General features: G+C 37.1%; 1 long non-coding RNA gene across 1 annotated transcript in view; it reads left to right on the forward strand.

Moving 5' to 3' along the window:
* The window catches only part of LOC104850558, a 51312-nt gene that overhangs the window by 22127 nt on the left and 8710 nt on the right, over window positions 1–20475 (forward strand). The window contains exon 2 of the long non-coding RNA XR_777004.3: window positions 3638–3722. This is a non-coding gene — a long non-coding RNA (uncharacterized LOC104850558). The remainder of the gene's footprint in view (window positions 1–3637; window positions 3723–20475) is intronic.

Here is a 20475-nt window from a genome sequence, read left to right on the forward strand (position 1 = left end):
TTCTCATCTTGTGCTACTTTTATGTAAAATGAGGGATTTTGTAATCATATAGGCAGTTGTATCTACTCCTTCAATCTTCAGGCTGTATTGTTGTATTTATTGAATCTACATATGCTCACGTGGGTCTTGCTTCCCCCACCCCCCCAATTACCATATCCAGTAAAATAACATTTCTTTAGTATTTGTACTATGTTCACTCTTTGCCATTTGTCTCGAAAGATGACTTGATACAGATACTTGTCCACTAGAAAAGCATTCCTGAGTTTTTTCAGGCAGAATTAGTCCAGAGTATTTTAGGGCTTCTGACTGTCCCTGCGGTTTGAGATAGTTCTTATTGGGAAAGAACCCTTGCTTGGCTCCTCGTGGGTCACTGGAACAGTGATTGGTGCCTAGCTGGACTGTGTGCATGATCGTGACACTCACGCTCTGACAGCATATGCATGGGTCTTGCTTCCCCAACCCAGCATTCTGAAAATCTGTGCCTTTTAATTGGAATATTTATTATGTAATTATTGATATGATTAAATTTAATTCTTTCTTTTATGTTTTCTGTTTGCCTCATCTTTTTGTTGTTGTTCTCCTTCCTGATTTCTTTAGGACAAATTTTTTAGCATTCTGATTTAGCTGCCATTTATCTCTACTGCTTTGACTTTTCACTTTGCAGTTTTAGTAGTTACATTTTTAGTTTTTACAGTCTATGTAGAATTCATCTTGTGCTACTTTATGTAAAATGAGGGATTTCAGCTGGTCATGGTGGCGCACGCCTATAATCCTAGTGCTTGGGAGGCTGAGGCAGGAGGATCGCTGTGAGTTCAAGACCAGTCTGGGCTACACAGTGAGTTCCGGGTCAGTCTCTACTACATAGTGAGATCCTGTCTCAAAAAACAACAACAATCCCCCCAAAACAAACAAAACCCCAAGGGATTTCATAATCATACAGGTAGTTGTACCTACTCCATCCTTTATGCTGTTATATGTGTTGAAATTACATATGCTTAATCACCATATGACTTTAGTATTTTACTGGCACGTAAAATCTACAGTCATGTAGATTTTAGTATAAACAGATGTGTTTTAAAGAAAATAAGACGAGACAAGTCTTTTTTGGCTTGTGAAGATCTCTTCCATTTCTAGAGGTCTTCAAAGCCCATAGAAGACCCAACTTTCCATTTGGCATCATTTCTCTTCAGCTCAAGAAAACAGTTTTATAATAATGCAGGTCTGGCATCTTTTCCCATGGGCTTTAAAAAATCTTTATTGTGAAATCATAGCTTTTTTGTTTCTTCTTTTTGTGATGGCACCTGGGATTGAACCCAGGGCCTTTGCACTGAGCTCAATTTCAAGCTTTTTAAATTAAAAAACTTTTTGAGACATGACCTTGCTAAATCACTGATCTGCTTCCTGTCACCCAGGATTTGATTTTCTTAAAATTCCATGTAAATTAAATCACATAGTATATATTATTTTTTTCTGTCTTTAGAGTTTGAGTTTCATTCATATTGTTGCTTGATTAAAAGTTTATTTCTAAAAAAAAAGTTTATTTCTATTCCTTTTAATTGTACTACAGTATATGTTACCATTTGTTTTATCCATTCTGTTTCCTGTTCTTTTGTTTTTGATTGAGTATAGGCATTAAACTACCATGAACATTCTAGTATGACTTTTTTTGGTGGAATTTTTGGGTTATTCTTATCTCTTGGGTACTTTAGGAATTGTTACACCACATCATCTGTATGCTTAACGTTGTAGGAAATTGCCATACAGCTTTCAGAGTTGAGTCGTTTTTTTGTCTCATACAATTCTCACTGTATTAGTTTTATTGCCTCATACCCTTCTCTATGCTGGTACTCTCCATCTCCAACGTCCTGGTTGTTAAAGTTCGGTAACTCATTTATTCAGTTATTCGGGGGCCAGACAGAGTCTCACTATAGTTCAGACTAGTCTTGCATGCACTGTGTAGCCTCAGCTCTCCTCAAATTCACAGTGAACCTCCTGCCTCAGCCTATTGAGCACCAGGATTATAAGATGATAAAGTTTATTTGATTTTACTTCTCAAATACTTACTTTTTTATTATTTATATTTTCTAAGCAAATGTGTTGAACTGGTAAAATGAAAGTCCTTTACTTGATCTGGATATCAAAGAAATCATTGAACATTTTACTATCAAGTATGGTATTTTTTATAGATGCTTATTTACTAAATTTGAGAAATAATTCTCTCTTCCAATCTCTCCCTCCCTCCTTCCCATTTCTCCCCTCCCTCCCTCTTTCTTTGCACTGAGATTGATCCCAAGGCCTTTGCAAAGAGCTACATTCCCAGCCCTTTTTATTTTGGGACATGTATTGCAGTGTCACTAAAGTGCCCAGGCTAGGCTTGAACTTGTGATCCTCCTGCCTCAGCTTCCCAGAGTTGTGGGATTTTAGATGTGTGCCACCACACCTGGCTTCCAGGGCCATTTTAAACAAAGACTGTCTATTGAATTTCCTTTGTTCCTTTGTCCAAAATCAGTCTATGTGGATGTATATCTATTTAAGGCTTCACATTTTAAAAAAATTGCAAACATTTCAATTCACCTCTTGGAACTTTTGGTTCATGTCTTAATAATGACAGTTTGTTTTCCACAATCTCATGACTGCATCTAATAATATTAATGATACTTTTTCACATCATTGTATGCCTGGTTTCTGTTGAACTGCTCTCTGTAGTCCCCATTTTCATTCATTTTTGCAAGCTGAGCACAGTAGAGGTTATGTATGTTATTTGAGGGATGGTTCTCCCTACCCTCATCTCCTTTTTTTGGGTAATACTGGAAATTAGATTCAGAGCTTTTGCACTGAACTACATCCCCAGCCTTTTATTTATTTAAGTTTTAGGATGGGGTTTTGCTAAATCACTAAGTTGGCGAGGTGGGGCTTGAGCAGGCATCCTCCTGTCTCAGCCCCCTAAAGTGCTGGGATTACAGGCTTGTGCCATTATGCCTGGCTCGACTCATCTCCTAAGTACCTTTTATTTAAGGTACTCTCTCTCTTCTTAAAAATCCTCTTTATGAAATTGACTTGTAGACCAGTTGCTGACAACCCATTCCCAAATTCCCAAGTCACCTTTCACATTTTAAGAATCTAATCGTGGGTATGTGAGTAGAGGGGAGGGTGCACCTAGAGTCATGGAAAGAGATTCAAGCCTCTCTGGTTCAAGTCTCACACTGGCCTACATTCTTTGAACTCTTCTAGTGGTTTTTCTGCTTTGGATTTCTTGGACCTTGTCCTTTGACCTCAGGGTTGGATGGGTTCTTCTGGTTTTGTTATGTTGGGGTACTTTATTGCTCAGCATAGATGATCACGTGTGAGCACTCTGAGGAGTTTTTCTCTTAGTGGATTCCACACAAAGTCTTTTCACCCCACTGCTGGAAGATGAAAGCTTCATTCCTCAGCCAGAGGTGGGATCTGATTCTGCTGCTGGTCCAGCTTTGTGGGTTCTATTTATGAAACACTGGTTAAGAATGGGATGCACTAACTCTCTACAACCTGCCTTTCTTTCTTCCTCCATAGTCCTAAACCCTCTACTAAACTGGGAGGCAAGACAGTGTGAAAGGCCTTCCTCCCAAGTGCCTCTCTCATTTCTCTTTTCATTCCCCAGGTCTGCTTCTGCAACTTGGCTCTTCTCCAGGAAGAGCACCCAGGAAAGCAGCAATACAGCCCCTGCACTCCTGACAAGGCATGAAGTGAGTCTTGAATTTTTCTCATAGCTCTTACAGGAAAGACCCTTTGCCTTTTCTTTTCCTGGAGGTTGCACTGCCTCTTCCTGATCTCTGAGGTGTTCCATTCATGGCTAAGGCGTATACCATGTAGTAGCCTGCAATCCTCACATCCCAGGGTTATAAAATAGAAATACAGGACATCCATGCTTATGTACCCAGTGATTCCTAAAAAATTGTAGGAAGGCTTATGAAGAAAGGAGTGAGCTGCTCCCAAATGATGTCCAAGTTGAAGAATTAGGAAGAAGACATCAGGAACCCTAGCCCTCCTTAAAGACCAGGTGATTGAAAGCCATCCCTTATCATGTGGGAAGCTTGCAGTAGCCCATGGCAGTTGGACACATTAGTTTTCTGTAGAGGTGAAGTTGCTGACCTATTGTCCATATGTCCCTTTCTGTCCATAATGGATAGATTTGGTTTTAAAGGCCTCATTTTTATATATTTAAAGTGAGTTTTCTATACAGATGTTTCTTGACTTATGAAAGTTATATCCTGATAAACCCAATGCAGGTTAAAAATATTAGGAGTAGAAAATGCATTTCATATACTTGACTTAACAAACATCATATCAACATAGTACACTAGAATATCAGTTATTGGGCTGGGGATTTAGCTTAGTGGTTCCACTTCCTGCCACTCAGAAGCACAAGTTCTCAAGTTTGGTCCCTGGCACCACAATGAATGAATGAATGAATAAATAGAATAGAATAGAATAGAATATCAGTTATTAATCCTATGATCCTGTGGCTGGCTAGAAGCTGCAGTGTGTTGCTGCTGCTCAGTATTGTGAGAGTGCCATAAAACATATTGTATGCCCAGGAAAAGATAAAAACTCACAATCAAACTATGGCTTCTCTACTGAGTGAGTGTATATCACTTTGGCACTTGTAAAGCTAAAGAATTGTAAGTTGAACTATCATAAATTGGTGGCCACCTGTACTTAAAAATCAGATTATGCTTAAGGTCTGGATTGTGTACTTATTTGAAAGTAAATCACCCTACACTGACTAGGTAATGTGTCAACTTGATGTAACTGGATATCAAATTAACATTTAATTGACCAAATAGCTGCTAGGCTTGGCACTTTTATGTTCATTATATCAATTATACAGAATATTTATATCACTTTTGCTAACTGAGTTGCTTTGGCTGTACAATAAAAATGTCAAGTGTTGAATTTTTGGGGGAGAACATCTCAATATAATCATATGGTAGATATTTGCATATTTCTGGATAAATTGAAAATGATCACAGTATCACTAAGAGCTGTGTCTTCTTCATTCGTTAAATTGATACACTTTTGAGAGAAAATCTATGTGTCACATATGCAAATCAGGATATTTTCCAATAGTGGAATTCTTTCATGTATATGATTCATTTTACTATGTCTGTTTGAGAAGCATATTAGCCAAAAGTGGAACATTGGCTTACATTTCCTATCCCTGTTATCTACTTCCTGCGGGTCTGTAGCAGGCCCTGAACTTTACCCTGTCTTTGACTAACATCTCTTAATACACTTTTTTTCATTTTAGCTATTTCCTCATGAAAAAAGTTGATGAAATGGTACAGTGGTATGTTGGTTAATAAACTCAACTCTCTCCATGATTCTGGTCAAAAACTGAACTGGATCAGAACTGAATCAAATTTCTTCATGAGGTCAACACTGAACTTAACCACTGAATTTGATTTGGTTCTTGTCCAACTCAGTTTGTGACTAGAATCATGGAACCATATTTGTGAACTGAGGTACCACAACATAAGCACCTGAGGGACATAGCGTTTTTAGATGAAGCTTTAATACTTGGAAGAGTGGCACTCAAAAAATACTTATTGCATAAAGGAACTGTAATTTCTAATTATCTTGAAGGAGCTAGAGAACAAATGGATTTGTTTGTTCTGCTGTATGTTCTTTGAAGAATTCCATATTTTATGATTTTTAAATGGCATCTTCAAGTACTTTATTATGCACCATATCTGAAGTGTACAGAAAAATCTGACATACATATAGCATGACATGATATTTAGGCATCTCTTCTAAATGCTTTTGCTTGAGAGAAGTTGTAACATGCATTAGAGCTGTAACTGTCAAGGGAGGCAGACAGGTGTAGTATATAAACTAATACATCCTTTAAAATTGATTTGAATCTCAAAAATTTTTTTGAATGTATACTGTTTGCATCAGACATGAATGATCACAGACAATGATATAGCACAGGCCCTATCTTGTAATCTGAAGTTTATTTTGAGGCTCCATCATTGTAATTTAAAATTTAAAAATTGAGAGGAAGAAAGTGGAAGAAAGAGGAGATTAAAAAAAGATATATCATGTCCATGTACCAACTCTCCATGATGAATATAATTATGTACTACAAATATGTACTAATAAAAAATAAAAATGGTCAAGGATATGAAAAATAAGCTTTTAAAATTGAGATGCAATTCAAATGCCATAAAGTTCACCCTTTTAAAATGTACAATTCAGGGAATTTTAGTATATTAGCAAACTTGTTCAATCCTTTTGACTATAAGGTTTTCACCACTTCTCAAAGAAGCTCTGTATCCATTAGGAATTATTCCCCATTCTTCCCTCCCTTATCTCCTGGCAATACGTAATCTGCTTTGTATTCTGTGGGACTTAACTACTCTGGATATTTATATACATAGAATCATACAATTAAAAAATTGGCAGAAAAGGAAATTTAAGTCTTTGTCCTTTGCCCAAAGCAACTAATGAATTGGCAAAAAAAAAAAAAAAAGTCAGAGTTAATTTTGTAGAATTCTGGGCTCTAATAAAAACTGGAAGACTTGCTGCTGCTAGTTGCAAGAGAGTACTGTGGTATTTGAACTGCCTACTTACTATTAAATTGCCTGCCTTGGAACTATCCATAAAAGATACTCAACACAAAGACATCAGCTTTTTAAAATGAGCACAAAGAAGTAAGGGAATAAGTTAACAATGTTTCAACAAGTAGATAATATCAGTAAAGAAAAACTGTAAAAAAGGAATAATACAGAAATTCTAGAGCTGTAAAGCACAATAATTGAAGTGAAAAATTCCCTAGATAAATTCAACAGCATATTTTAACAGGTAGAGTAAAGTTTTTAAACTTGAAGATAGTCCCACCAAGAGTACTCATTTTGAAGAGCAGAAAGAGATGAGGGGGAAAAAAATCCCAAGATAGCCATGGATACTATTAGGTGTACTAATGTGCACATTATGAGAATTGCAGATAGAAAGAGAAAGGATAGATTTGAAGAAATAATGTCCAGAAAGCCCCCAAATTTGATGAAAGACATAGATTTACATACCCAAGAAGCTCATAGACTCTAAGCAGGATAAACATAAAAAAGATCCACACCAAGATTATTATATCCAAACTGTCAAAACCCAAAGGCAGAGTTTTTAAAAAGCAGTTCAGTGAGAAGTGTTTCATTTATTACCCATTAGAGAACCTCAATAAGATTAACAGTTGATTTCTCATCGGCAACTATGGAAGTTACCAGTTAATAGCATTTACTGTCCTCAGAGAGAAAGTTGTCAACTAGGAATTCTATACCTGGAATTCTATTCCTTTAAACCTGATGGTCCTGTCTGCTGTGGCAGGGTTGCCTGTTAGGGATTGCTGCTGGAGACAGTAGTTGCTTGTTGGACACTTACTGTTCTCTGCTTGCCTTGTGCTATGCTAGCCCAGAGAGATGTGCTTCATCTTTAGCAACAGGAATAAGTTCTAGACGTGGTGGCAGCTATGGCTGTGGCTGGTGGAAGCCAAGCAGGCATTGAGTTTGCCTATCACAGATAAAGAAATCCAAGAGATGAAATCCAACCTGGACAACACAGACCTCAAGATGGCTGCTGAAGACGAGAAAAAATTACCTCATGACATGATGACTCATGTGCATATATTTGGCCACCGCTGTCCAAAGGCTGCAGGCATCATCCATCTTTGTGCCACCTCCTGCTATGTTGGAGACAATACAGTAGGACCCTCTATGTTCATTAAAAAAGAAGAACTATCCTTCAAGGATGAAGAGAAATTAAGACATTTCTAGACAAACAAAAGCTGAGGGAGTGTGTTGATAGATCAGTCCTACAAAAAATGCTTCTGGCTGAGTGAAAAAGTGTAAACTCTAGAAGATAAGGAAAAGACCATTGTAAAGGTGACTTCATAGGTAAATATTAAAAACCAGTGTTACCATATTGTTTATTTGTTTTGTGACTTGTGCTCTTCCTATGTTTTTAGGCAAATGCACAGAAAATAATAACTTTGTGTTAATGGGCATATATCTAACAAATATTATAAACCCAAGAACTCTATGCCAGAACATAGTATAATGAAACTTCTGAATGCCAAAGTTGGAAAAAATACACCTTGAAAGCAGGCAGAGAAAACCAATTAGAATATTAGTCTGTTTCTCATCAGAAACTATGGAAGTTAGATGGTAGTGGCATAATGTTTTCAGTGCTGAAAGAAAGGAATTGTCAATCCAAGATGCTATACCAAATGAAAATATCCTTCAGGACCTGAAAACAGGACATTTTCAGATGAAAGAACTAAATAATTTGTCTCTAACACAGAGAACAATAAAAGATGAAAATCTGGAATATCTATGTGCAATACAGGGTTAACATAGCTGGTTTGAAAACTGCTGACATTGGAAAGTCCTGCTTGCAAAATTATCCCTTGGTTAGCATCAATCATACTATATTTCAGGAGGGTCCCAACCATTTTCAGAACTGGTAAGAATAACTCATTGTGCCTAGATGCTGTAAATAATGCAGTTCATGATGAATATATGCTTTCCTTCTCATATCTGGAATTTTGGTATGTGCTAGTCAGAGGGCACCTTTGTGACTAGCCTCTGCTAAAGACTTTGAGTACTGATTCTTTAATGAACTTCTTTGATAGGTAGCATTTGAACCATATTAAAAATCATTGCTGACTAAATTAGTGGGTTATACATCGGTCCGCTTCCAAAATCAGAAGGGATTTTGGAAGCTTGTGCCTGGTTTCCATTAGACTTTGTCTCATACAATTTCCCTTCCCTGATTTTGCTTTGAATGATTTTCCTGTAATAATCCTAGTAGGTATAACTGTACAATGAATTGTAAGTCACTCTAGAGAATCATCAAGCCTGGGGGTGATCTTGGGAATCCTGACACCATTAGGAAGAAAACATGTAAAGAAACCTATGTGTATATATAGCAGGCAGTCCTATTCCATATGAATTTTCTAAAATATTTTTGATGGTTGAAGCAAAACTTCCTGAACTGTCTGATGTGTTTTTTATATACTATATAAATGAAAGCAAATATGCTAGGTAATATACTTAAGAAAATTATATTTTAAATCAGAAGGGCAAGGGGATGTAACAGGAGGTAAGATTTATATAATTGTTGAAATAGGTAAAATGATGGCATTAGTAGGTTGTAATATACTATAGATACATGTTACAGCACCTAGAGTAACCACTAACAAAGTAAACAGTAAAAAACAATGGATACATCAAAACAGAATTCTCAAAAATTTCCAAATAATCCACAAGAAGTAACATGAAAACAGAAGCTGCTTGAAAAATATGAATAAAAGTTGCAAATCTCTAGAGAGACTAGGAAAATGAGGCATAAATTACCAATATAGGCATGAATGAAACAAGGTATGTTACGACATACTGTAGCCACCAGAAGGATAATAAGGGAATGAATGATTCTACACTTAGAAATTTGACTGGTTGTATTTCCTTGAAACACACACTATTGTAACTCACACAGAAAGATAACTTATTAATCTCCAATGAAGTCCAATTTAAAAATTTTAAAACTCCAACAAAATAAATCCATAGGTGCAAATGATTTTACTGTAAAATTATGCCAAGCATTTAAAAAGAAGCCTTAACATCAGTACACAATTTCTTCTACAAAAAAAAGAGGAGAGAATACTTTGTGATTCTATTTCTGGGAGCAGGTATTGTCCAGATTACAAATTAGGCAAGGGTAATATAAAAGAAGAAAATTACAGCTCAACATCCCTCCTGAATATATAAATGAAAATCCTTAAGAAAATATTAGTAAACATTTTTAAATGTATAAAGATAATTATATGCCATTACAAGGTGGGATTTACTCTAGACACATAGGGCTGATTCCACATTTGAAAGTCAGTCAGTATAATTCACCATCTTCACAGGCTAAAGAGAAAAAAATTTATATCAGCTGATACAGTAAAAGCACTTGACAGAATTCAACAGCCAGGAAAAAAACAAAAACAAAAAACTCCTATTTGCAGAAAAGTAGATACAGAGGGAAACTTCCTGTACACAAAAAACTACAGTTAACAGTATTCTTTCTTTTCAGTTTTGGCCATATGAGCATACCATAAAATTTACTGTTTTAACTGGCTTTAAGAATATAGCTTATTGGCACTGGGTGCATTCACAGTGTTGTACACCTATCAACACTATTTCCAGAAGGTTTTCATTATCTTAAGTAGAAATAGTATATCCATTAAACAATAACTCTCCAGCCCTTTTTGTTCTAGTCCCTAATAACCTTTCCTTTATTTCTGTTTCTGTGGATTTGCTTTTTGTAGGTATCTCTTATGTAACTGAAGCACTAAATTGTCAGTCACTTTTGTGATATATTTCACTTGGCATGATATTTTCAGGATCTTTTCTTGAAAATATAAACCAGAATTTCTTTTTTTTTAAAAGTGGTACAGGAACCTTACATCCCCAACCCTTTTTTCAGGGTCCCACCAGAGTCTCACTACGTTGCCCAGACAGGACTTGAATTTGTGACCCTCCTGCCTCAGCCTCCCAAGTGCTGGGACAGAAAGTGTGCACCACCACTCCTGGCCCAGAATTTTCTAAGGTTGAAAAACCTGTATTGTATGCATATACCACGTTTTTGCTGTCAGTATTCATTCATCAGTTGAAGGACAGTTGCATAGTTTCCACCTCTATCTTACTGTCCACTTTGTAGCTATGGATGTTATTGTAGAAGTATCTGAGTCCCTGCTCCCAGTTCTTTGGGACATTTAGTAGGAGTAGAATTGCTGAATAATATGGTAATTATACATTTAACTTTTTAGGTACTGCAGCTTCCACAGAAACAGCACTATTTTACATTCTCATCAGCAATGTTCAAGGTTCTAGTTTCTCCACCCCCTGCAAAAAATGTGTTCTTTTCCTAGCTTTTGATAATACCAACTCTAATGTTTGTGTGTTAATGATGAAACACTGAATAAATTCTAAGTTGAGGATAAGCCAGAGATGTCTGCTAGAAATTCTAGTCAGAGGAATAATACAAGACAAAGAAATAAAAGGCATACAGATCATTACTGAAGAAATAAAACTGCCTTTGTTTGTAGAGGACATGTTTGTCCAAATAGAAAGTCTTAAGGAACCTAGGGAAGATCATGAAGAGTTTAAACTGAATTCAGCCAGGATACAGGATATAATGTAAGCATACAGATAATCATATCATATGTAGTATACATAATAGCAGTGTGTTGGGGTCTCCTTCTAGAGGAGGGGGCTCGGGGAAACGACCGCAGACACAATGAATGACCAAAAGCTGATGGCTAATGGCAAAGTTTATTCTCACCCAGGGTCTTTATAGCAGTTTCAAGGTCACACACAAAAGCGTGATCACGGCAGTTTGATGATTAACAACAGTCCTAGGAGGCATGAGTAAGATAAAGGACAATCACAAGAAGCTACAAACAGATACACCCTGTTTAAACTAAAGACAGAACATCTAGATAAAACAACATCTGTTTGTGAATAAAAGGGAGAGTAAACTGGCAACAAGAACAAAGAAGGAATTAGGGAGTCATTCTGCCATTATAAGGGACTTGGCTCCAGCACGTTGCCTTTGGGACACCTGTGTCCCCGTGAGAACCAGCATTCCGAGACTCGGGGTCAGTGCTTCAGCCGGCCGTCCTCTCGTGCCCCAACAGCAGTGTGTATGTTACTGAAATTAAAATTATTTTTCAAAGCCTAAGAAATTCTAAATTAATTTTAACATTTGTAGGATCTGTATGTGGAAAATCACAAAATTCAGGGAAAGAAATGAAAAATCTAAATAGAATGATTGTGTTTATTGTTTATTCAGTATCATAAAGATGTCAGTTTCCATCAAACTGATACATTTTTAACAGAAGTCCTGTTAAAGTTACAGCACAATTTTGATGTTTTTTGTAGCTATATACCAGATTATTCTGAAATTTGTATAAAAAGTCACAGGCTCTTTTAGAAAAGTTAAATCAGTCTTTAAAGTGGGAGGAATCAGTCTGCCTTGTTTCAGGTTTTGCCTTATAGCTCCAGTAATCAAAACTGTGTGGTTTTTGACAGTGTTATAGATACACAAATCAATAGAACAAAACAGGGAACCCAAAACTAGAACCAGCATGAGTGCATGGCGATAAGCAGCTGGGGGCGGTGTTTGCAGTAAAAGCAAGATCTATACATCTCCTTTGGGTGCTCCAGGATGCCTTTCTTGCTGTTTTGTCCAGGTGAGTGAAAGCCACTGGCAGACAAGGATGTGGAGTATTGAGCTCAGAGGGCGAGGAGAGAAGGTGCTCTCCGCCAGACCTTTCAGGCCACTCCTTAAGGCCACAAAATACCTTCCTTCTGCACCTCCAAGCTTCCAGAGAGAGGGCTTCTCGAGCATCCCACCTCCTGCTTCCACCATGGAGCCTCACTTTCTCTCTCAGCTTCCCTTCTAAGCACGTTTAAGAATTCCTCATTCTAGGAGTCTTGAGGTCAGTCTGACCTTCAGAAGAGCACTTACCCCTTGACGAAGTTTGCTGCTCCTGCTGGATACTTTGCAGCTTCTGTTCTTAACCTGGCAACTTCTGTGCATCAGTTCTGTCCCTTAAATTCCCAGGACTTTGTTTCTTTTATGAAGGGTTAAGATTACAGCAAAATATGAAGAAATGTATGAGTAGTTATGTGGCAGCCCTGTGGCCTAAGAGAAAACATACTAGAAACCAGGTAACAGCCTTGTACCTTTCCTGATTGTGCCCCGCTCCTTTGTCTCTGGCTTCCAAATTATCATTCCGTGTCTGCTTTTGTCTTTTTATTCCATCTTTCGGGTCCTTCAGTCATACTGTTGATTTGCATGTTTGTAAACTCTGTGCAGAGGATTTTTCAGCCTTCCCTTCCCTTCCCTTCCTTCCTTCCTAATACTAAGGATTGAATGCAGGCCCTTTATTTCTTCCATTAATTTTATTAGTACATTTTAGGTATATAATATAATGACATTCATCGTTGGAAATTTGTACCTTTATGTAATCTATCTTGGTCCCCCCGCCGCGATTCCCTCTTGCCCTCCTTTCAATCCCTCTATCCCTCTCTACTTACAAAGACTGTTTCCATTTTTTCACTTTCTCATATTCCATTCATTTCTTTCCACTACTCCTTGTACTGTCCCTTCCCCTTTAGACCTTTTCTTACTATTTCACATTACCTATTATACCTTTTAGTCCTTATTTATACTTTCAGTTTCTCACACCAAGAGAAAGTATCCAGTATTTACATATGCGTGTCCTGTTTATTACACTTAAGAGTATCATTGCAATGTGCACATTCATTTAGCTATAAATGTCTCTAATTTCTCATTCTTTATGGCTGAGTAGTACTCCATTTTATTTAAAAAAAACCACCACATTTTCTTTTTCCAGGCTCCAGTTGATGGGAATTGGGCTGTTTCCATGTTCTAGCTATTACAAACTGTGCTGCTATGAACATAGGTGCACATATATCACTGTGCTGTGATGCATTTAATTATTTGGTGAAGATACCCAGCAGGGGAATAGCTGAGTCAAATGGGACTTCCAATCCTAGTTCTTTGAGGTATCTCCGTATTGATTTCTACAGTGGTTGCCCCAGTCTATACTCCCACCAGCAGTGGAGCAGGGTTTCTTTTTCTCCATAGTCCCACTAGCATTTGTTACTGGTTGATTTCATGATAGCAGCCATTCTTTCTGGGACGAGGTGGAATCTCAGCATTGTTTCCATTTTCATCTCTTGAATGATCAGTGATGTTGAACATTTTTTCATATGTTTGCTATTTCTACTTCTTTGTCTGAGAAATGTCTATTCATTTCAGATGCCCATTTTTGAATTGGATCGTTAAATTTGGGAGGTCTGATTTTTTGAAGTTCTTTATTCTAGATAGTAGACCTTTGTCTGAGGAACAGCTGGTGAAAACATTTTCTCACATTGCTGTCTCTTAGATCAGTTGGTGGTTTCTCCTGCTGTGCAGGAGTTTTTTTTTTTTTTATTAAGAGATCCCAATTGTTGATTCTTTGTGCTACAGCAACTGAAGTTTATGAAACCTTTTTCCTGCAACAGTGTCTTAAGAGTTCTTCCTAACCTCTCATCCATCTGGTTTAGTGTTTCCATTTTAATATTTAGATCTTTAAGCCATTTCTATTTTAGTTTAGTGCATGGTAAGAGATATGGGTCTAGTTTTAATCTTTGGGAAGTTGAAACCCAGTTTTTCCAGCACGACTTGTTAAAGAGGCTATGTTTCCTCCAGTGAGGGTGTTTGGCACCACCTGTGTTGAAGATGAGGTGGTTGAGTATGTCTGGAGTTGTTTCTGAATCTTCTAGTGTGTTCCACTGTTCCTCAGGTCTGTTTCTTTTCCAGTATCCTGCTGTTTTATCACAGTAGCTTTGTAGTATAGTTTTAAATTGGGGATTGTGGCGCCCCCTACCTTGTCTTTGTTGCCTAGAATTGCTTTTGCTATTCTAGGTCTCTTCTTATTCCAAGTGAATTTTTGGATTGTTTTCTCAAGGTCTGTGAAGTATGCTGCTGGAATTTCAATTGGGATTGCAATGAATCTATATAGCAGTTTTGGAAGTATGGCCACTTTCACTATTTTGGCTCTTCCTACCCAGGAGCAAGGGGTGTCTTTCCATTTTCTTATATCCTCTTCAGTCTCTTTTTTTCAGAGTGCTGTAGTTTTCAGAGTAGATGTCTTTGATTTCTTTCATTAGGTTGATTCCAGGTATTTCACTTTCTTGGATGCTATTGTGAAGAGAGTTGCTTTTCTAGTTTCTTTTTCAAAGAGTCTATTGTTCATGTACAGGAAGGCTATTGATTTTTGTGTGTTGACCTTCTATCCAGCTACTCTACTGAATTTGGTTATGAAGTCTAGAAGACTTTTGGTGGAGTTCTCAGGGCCTTCTATATACAGTATCATGTTGTCTGCAAATAATGACAATAATACTTCTTTGCTTCCTATTTTTATTCCTGTTATTTCTTTCTCTTGTCTAATTTCTGTGGCTAATGTTTCCAAAACTATATTGAACAGGAGTTATAATACTGGATATCCTTATTTTGTTCCTAATTTTAGTGTGAAGGACTTTAGTTTTTGACCATGTACTCTGATATTTGCTGTTGGTATTTCATAGATGGCTTTTATCAAGTTGAGGTAGCAACTGTCTATTCCAATTTTTTCTAGGGTTTTTACCATGAATGAATGTTGGATTTTGTTGAACACTTTTTCTGCATCTATTGAGATGATCATATGGTTTTTGTCCCTGGATCTATTAATATAGTGTATTACATTTATTGATTTGTGTGTATCAAACCATCCCTGCATCCCTGGGATAAATCCCACTTGGTCAGGGTGTATGATCTTCTTGATGATATTCTGCATTCTATTTTCCAGTAAGATAAGTAAGCATTTCTGCTGTGTCTGTTGTAATTTCACGCCTTTCATTCCTAATTGCATGGATTTAGGCCTTTTCTTTCCTTTTTTGATAAGGTTGGCTAAGGGTTGTCAGTTTTGTTTATTCTTTCAAAGAATCAACTCTTTGCTTCATTGATTTTTTTTGGTATCATTTTCTTAGTCTTGATTGTGTTGATTTCTGCTCTGATCTTTATAATTTCCTCCCTTGTATGAGCTTTGGGTTTATCCTGCTCTTCTTTTTCTAGAAGCTTGAGGTTCAGCATCAGGTTCTTTATTTGAGCTCACTCTTTTCCTCATATGAATATTCACTGGTTTGAATTTCCCTCATAAGACTATTTACATTGTGTCCCACAGATTCCCAGATGTTGTATTGACACTGTCATTTAACTGTAGAAACTATCTGACTTCTTCATTTCCTCTGTGACCCACTGGTTATTCAGAAGTGTGTTGTTCAATTTCCATATGTTAATGAAACTTTTGCTATTGATCTTCAATTTAATTGCACCATGATCTGATAATCTACAGGGGATGGCTTCAATTCTTTTGCACTTCCTTAAATGTGTTCTATGAGCAAGTATGTGGTCTGTTTTGGAGAATGATCTGTGTGCAGCTAAAAGGAATGTGTATTCTGATTTTGGGGGGTTGAACATCTATTCATGTAAGTTTATGTAAACATCTGTTAAGTTCACTTTTTCAAGAGTTTGGTTGAGTTCTAGTATTTCATTACTTTCTGTCTAGCTGATCTATATATTTGTGACAGTGGAGTATTGAGGTCCCCACTACTACTGTATTAATGCTTATTTGATTTTTCACGTCTGTTAGTATTAGTTTTATATAATAGGTCATACTAGTATTTGGTGCATGTGTATTTATGATTGTCATGTCTTCCTCTTGGATTGTTCCCTTTACAAGGATGTAGTGTCTTTCTTTGTCTCTTGCAATCAGTGTTGATTTGAAATCCATTTGATCTGCAAAGAGGATAGTTACTCCTGTTTTTTTGTGTGTGTTCCTGTCACATGGAATATTGTTTTCCACCCTTTAACTTTCAGTCTCTAAGTTTCTTTTTTAATTAAGTGTCTTTCTTTTACGCAGTATGTTGTTGGATATTGCTTCTTGACCCATTCTGCCCGTCTATTTCTTTTGATTGGTGAATTGAGACCATTAACATTGATGGTTTGACTGATACATATTGACTTGTCCTTGTCATGACTTTTTCTTTTTGTTGGATTCTCCCCCTTTGTATTTAATTTTTTTGCCTTGCCCAATGGGTTCGTTCATTCTGCTGGGCTTCCTGGGGTTGTGATTCTCATTGTCTTTTCCTAGGACATTGTTTAAAATTTTCTGGAGTGCTGGTTTGGTATTCATGAAGTACCCAAGGTGCTCTTTGTCATGAAAATCTTATTTCTCCATCAATTTTTTATCTTTATTAAGTTTATTGGTACATTTTAGGTATACAATACAGTTACATTCATCATTGGAATCGTGTACCTTTACAAGACTTCCCTTGGTTCTTATTTTTTCCCCATTCCCCAGCCCTCCCTTCACCCTCTCCACCCTTTCCTGTTTACAAAGACATTGTTTCCATGTTTTTTCTTTTTAAATATTTTTTCTTTTCCATTTTTTCCCTTTTCCCTACCCCTCCCACTTCCTATACTCTTTTAGACCTTTTCTTACTATTACACAATATCAATTATACATTTTGATCCTTATTTACACTTTTAGTTTTTCACACCAGAGAAATTATTTGGTATTTACACATGTATGACTTATTAATTTCACTTAAGAGTTTGGCCTCAATGTGCATCCACTTAGTTATAAATATCTCTAGTTTCTCATTCTGTATGGCTGAGTAGTTCTCCATTTTATTAAACACACACACACACACACACACACACACACACACACAATCTTTATCCAGTCTCCAGTTGATGAGAATTTGGGCTGTTTCCAAATCTTAGCTATTACAAACTATGCCAATGTAAACATGGGTGAGCATATATTGCTGTGGTATGATTCTTTTGGGAAGATACCCAGCAGAGGAATAGCTGGGTCAGTGGGACTTCTAATCCTAGTTGTTTGAGGTATCTTCATATTGATTTCCACAGTGCTTGCACCACTCTGTACTTCCACCAACAGTGAAGAAGCGTTCCTTTCTCCCCACAACCCCTCCAGCATTTTTTATTGGTTGATTTCTTGATAGCAGCCATTCTTTCTGGAGTGAGGCAGAATCTCAGTGTTGTTTTCATCTGTATCTCTTGAATGACCAGTGATACTGAACATTTTTTCATGTTTATTTGCTGCTTTTACTTCTTTGTCTGATAAGTGTCTGTTCATTTCAGATGCCCATTTTTTAATTGGGTCTTTATATTTGGGGTGGGTCTGATTTTTTTTTTTTGAGTTCTTTATATATTGTAGATAGTAGACCTTTGTCTGAGGAACATCTGGTAAAAATTTTTCCCACATTGTAGGTTGTCTCTTAGATCTCTTGGTGGTTTTTCTTGCAGTGCAGAAGCTTTTTAAAAAGATGAGAACCCAGTTGTAGTTCCCATGCTACTGAAGATTTGTTCCTAAAGTCTTTTCCTATGCCAAAATCTTTGAGAGTTCTACTTAACTTATCTTCCAGCAGGTTTAGTGTTTCTGAACAGAAACACTACATCACCATACACACACACACACACACACACACACACACACACACACACACACCCATAGACAAACACTGGGGATCAAACTCAGGACTTTGGGCTTGTGAGGCAGGCGGCAGAACCACTGAGCTAAATCCCTGGCCCTGTTTTAATATTTATATCTTTAATCCACTTGGATTTTAGTTTAGTGCATGGTGAAAGATACAGGTCTAGTTTTAATCTTTGACAAGCTTTTCTGTCAATTTTGAAAGACAGTTTTTCAGGGTACATCAGTCTGGGCTGGAGATTGTTTTCCTTTAGGGCTTGAAATACTTCACTCCAAGCTCTTCTTGTCTTGAGGGTTTGAGATGAGAAATTTGCTGTGATTCTGATGGGCTTTCCTTTGTATGTTTGTTTCTTTTCCCTAATTTCTTGTAGAATTTTATTGGGTTTTTGGAGTATTAACTATTATATGTCATTTTTTTATCATGGCTAGTTGGGGTCCTACATGTCTCACTTATCTGTGTGTCAAGATCTTTTCCCCTGCTTGGGAAATTTTCTGCCATTACTTCTGTGAACATCTTTTTTTAATGTCATTTGCACTCTCTCCCTTTTCTTCATTGATTCTAATCAGTCTTATGTTCTTCTTTGCATCATCTACCAGGTACTGGATTGATTTCTCATGGCCTTTTACTATTTTTAAGAAATTTTTCTTTTTCTGGCCACTAACTGCAATTCTTTTTTTTTTTTTTCTTTGTGCTTGGCAATCCTGTCTTCTATATCTGAAATTCTGTCCTCACATTGTCTCATTCTGCTGTATAAACTTTCAGTGGAGTTGTTAATCTCCAGGAAATTTGTTTGTATCTGTTTATGGATTCCATTTGTTTCCTGTGTTGGGATTCCATCATGTTCCTCAGCTCTTTTGTTTTTAATCTGTCTGCTCTAGATTTATTAATCATGTCTTGCACTGTGGACACAATTTGTTATCTGAGAAATTATTTCTGATTTCAGTTTTTTCCAGATCTTCTTTTGTTGCCAGTTCAGAGAGTCCAGGTGTTTGAGTATCAGATTGTTCCATCTCCTTGCCCTTTGGAGTTGCTGTTGGTGAGCTGGAAGACTTGTTCTGATACTTGTTTTCATGTCTTCTCATTTCAACAGATGCAGCTTGCTGCACCTTTGTTGAAGCAACTTTTTGTTCACCCACCGGTCTTCACTTCTTCGCAAGCCACTGAGCAGCCTTTTATCTGCTGCTCACTACTGTACCAATTTCTGGGTTCAGAGTGGTGGCCTTCTGGATCCATGCAGGCTCCTGTTGTCTGGGCAGGGTTCTGGCTTGGCAATGGTATTGGAGCAGGCCTCTGGCTGTTGATCGTGTGACTGTGCAGCTCTTTTCCAGGCCGGTCTTTGGCTGGGGCTTGTAGGCTGGGCTTGGGTATGACCTTGGCCAGACCTGCCTACAACCTCACCACTCTGGTACACACTGGCTTCTCACTGGGATCTGTAAGCACTTACCAATGGTATCAGGGTGGGCCTCTGGCTGTTGCTTCTGCACCTGTGCAGCTCTTTTTCAGGTGGATCTTTGGCTGGGGCTTGTGGCCCCAAGCAGCCTGGGTCAGGGTGGGACCCTGTCTGGACCTGCCTGCCGCCATGCCACTCTGGCTCACACCCTACTTCTAAGAATATACAAGACTGCTGGTTTGCATTCATTGTTTTATGGCATTATTCATAAATTCAATATTTTTGAATTTCATGTCTGGAAAATATTTCATTATTTTTTAAATTGAGTTTATTCATACATTTTAGGTATACAGTACAGTTATATTCATTATTGGGATCTTGTACCTTTACATGACAGGTCTTGGTTCTCATTTTTTCCCCTTATCCCTGCCCTCCTTCATTGTTTGTTAAAAATACTTCATTGTTTTAATTTGTATTTCTTTGGTTACTAAAGTCAAACATATTTACTGAACATTGGGATTTGTGAACTGTCTTCTCTTTTGCCCATTTAGCAATTGTAGATGCACTCTGTGTATTAAGTGCTTTGTACATTACAAATATTTTCTTAGTTTATGTTTGCTAATATTTTTGCTATTTGGTTTCTGGGAATAATTTTACTTATGGTATTTGGTCATACATAATTTTTAAACATTTTTCTGAAGTCACATTTGATATTTCCTTAATGTTTTTTGTCTCCAATGATATGCATAGAAATGCTTTTTCTCACTTAAGCATAAAACTTCACCCATTTTTCTTCTAAAGGTTTATCTTACATTTACATTTCAATTGTTGTGGAATTATTGCATTATAAGATAGACTGATTGGTTTAGTGGCCTGACAAGTTTGTTTTATAAATTGAGTTATTGTAAGAGGATAACTCAAACTACTTTTTTTTTT

Source organism: Fukomys damarensis, unplaced genomic scaffold (assembly GCF_012274545.1).
Source record: "Fukomys damarensis isolate Sample0158 unplaced genomic scaffold, DMR_v1.0_HiC HiC_scaffold_27, whole genome shotgun sequence".
Lineage (NCBI taxonomy): Eukaryota > Metazoa > Chordata > Mammalia > Rodentia > Bathyergidae > Fukomys > Fukomys damarensis.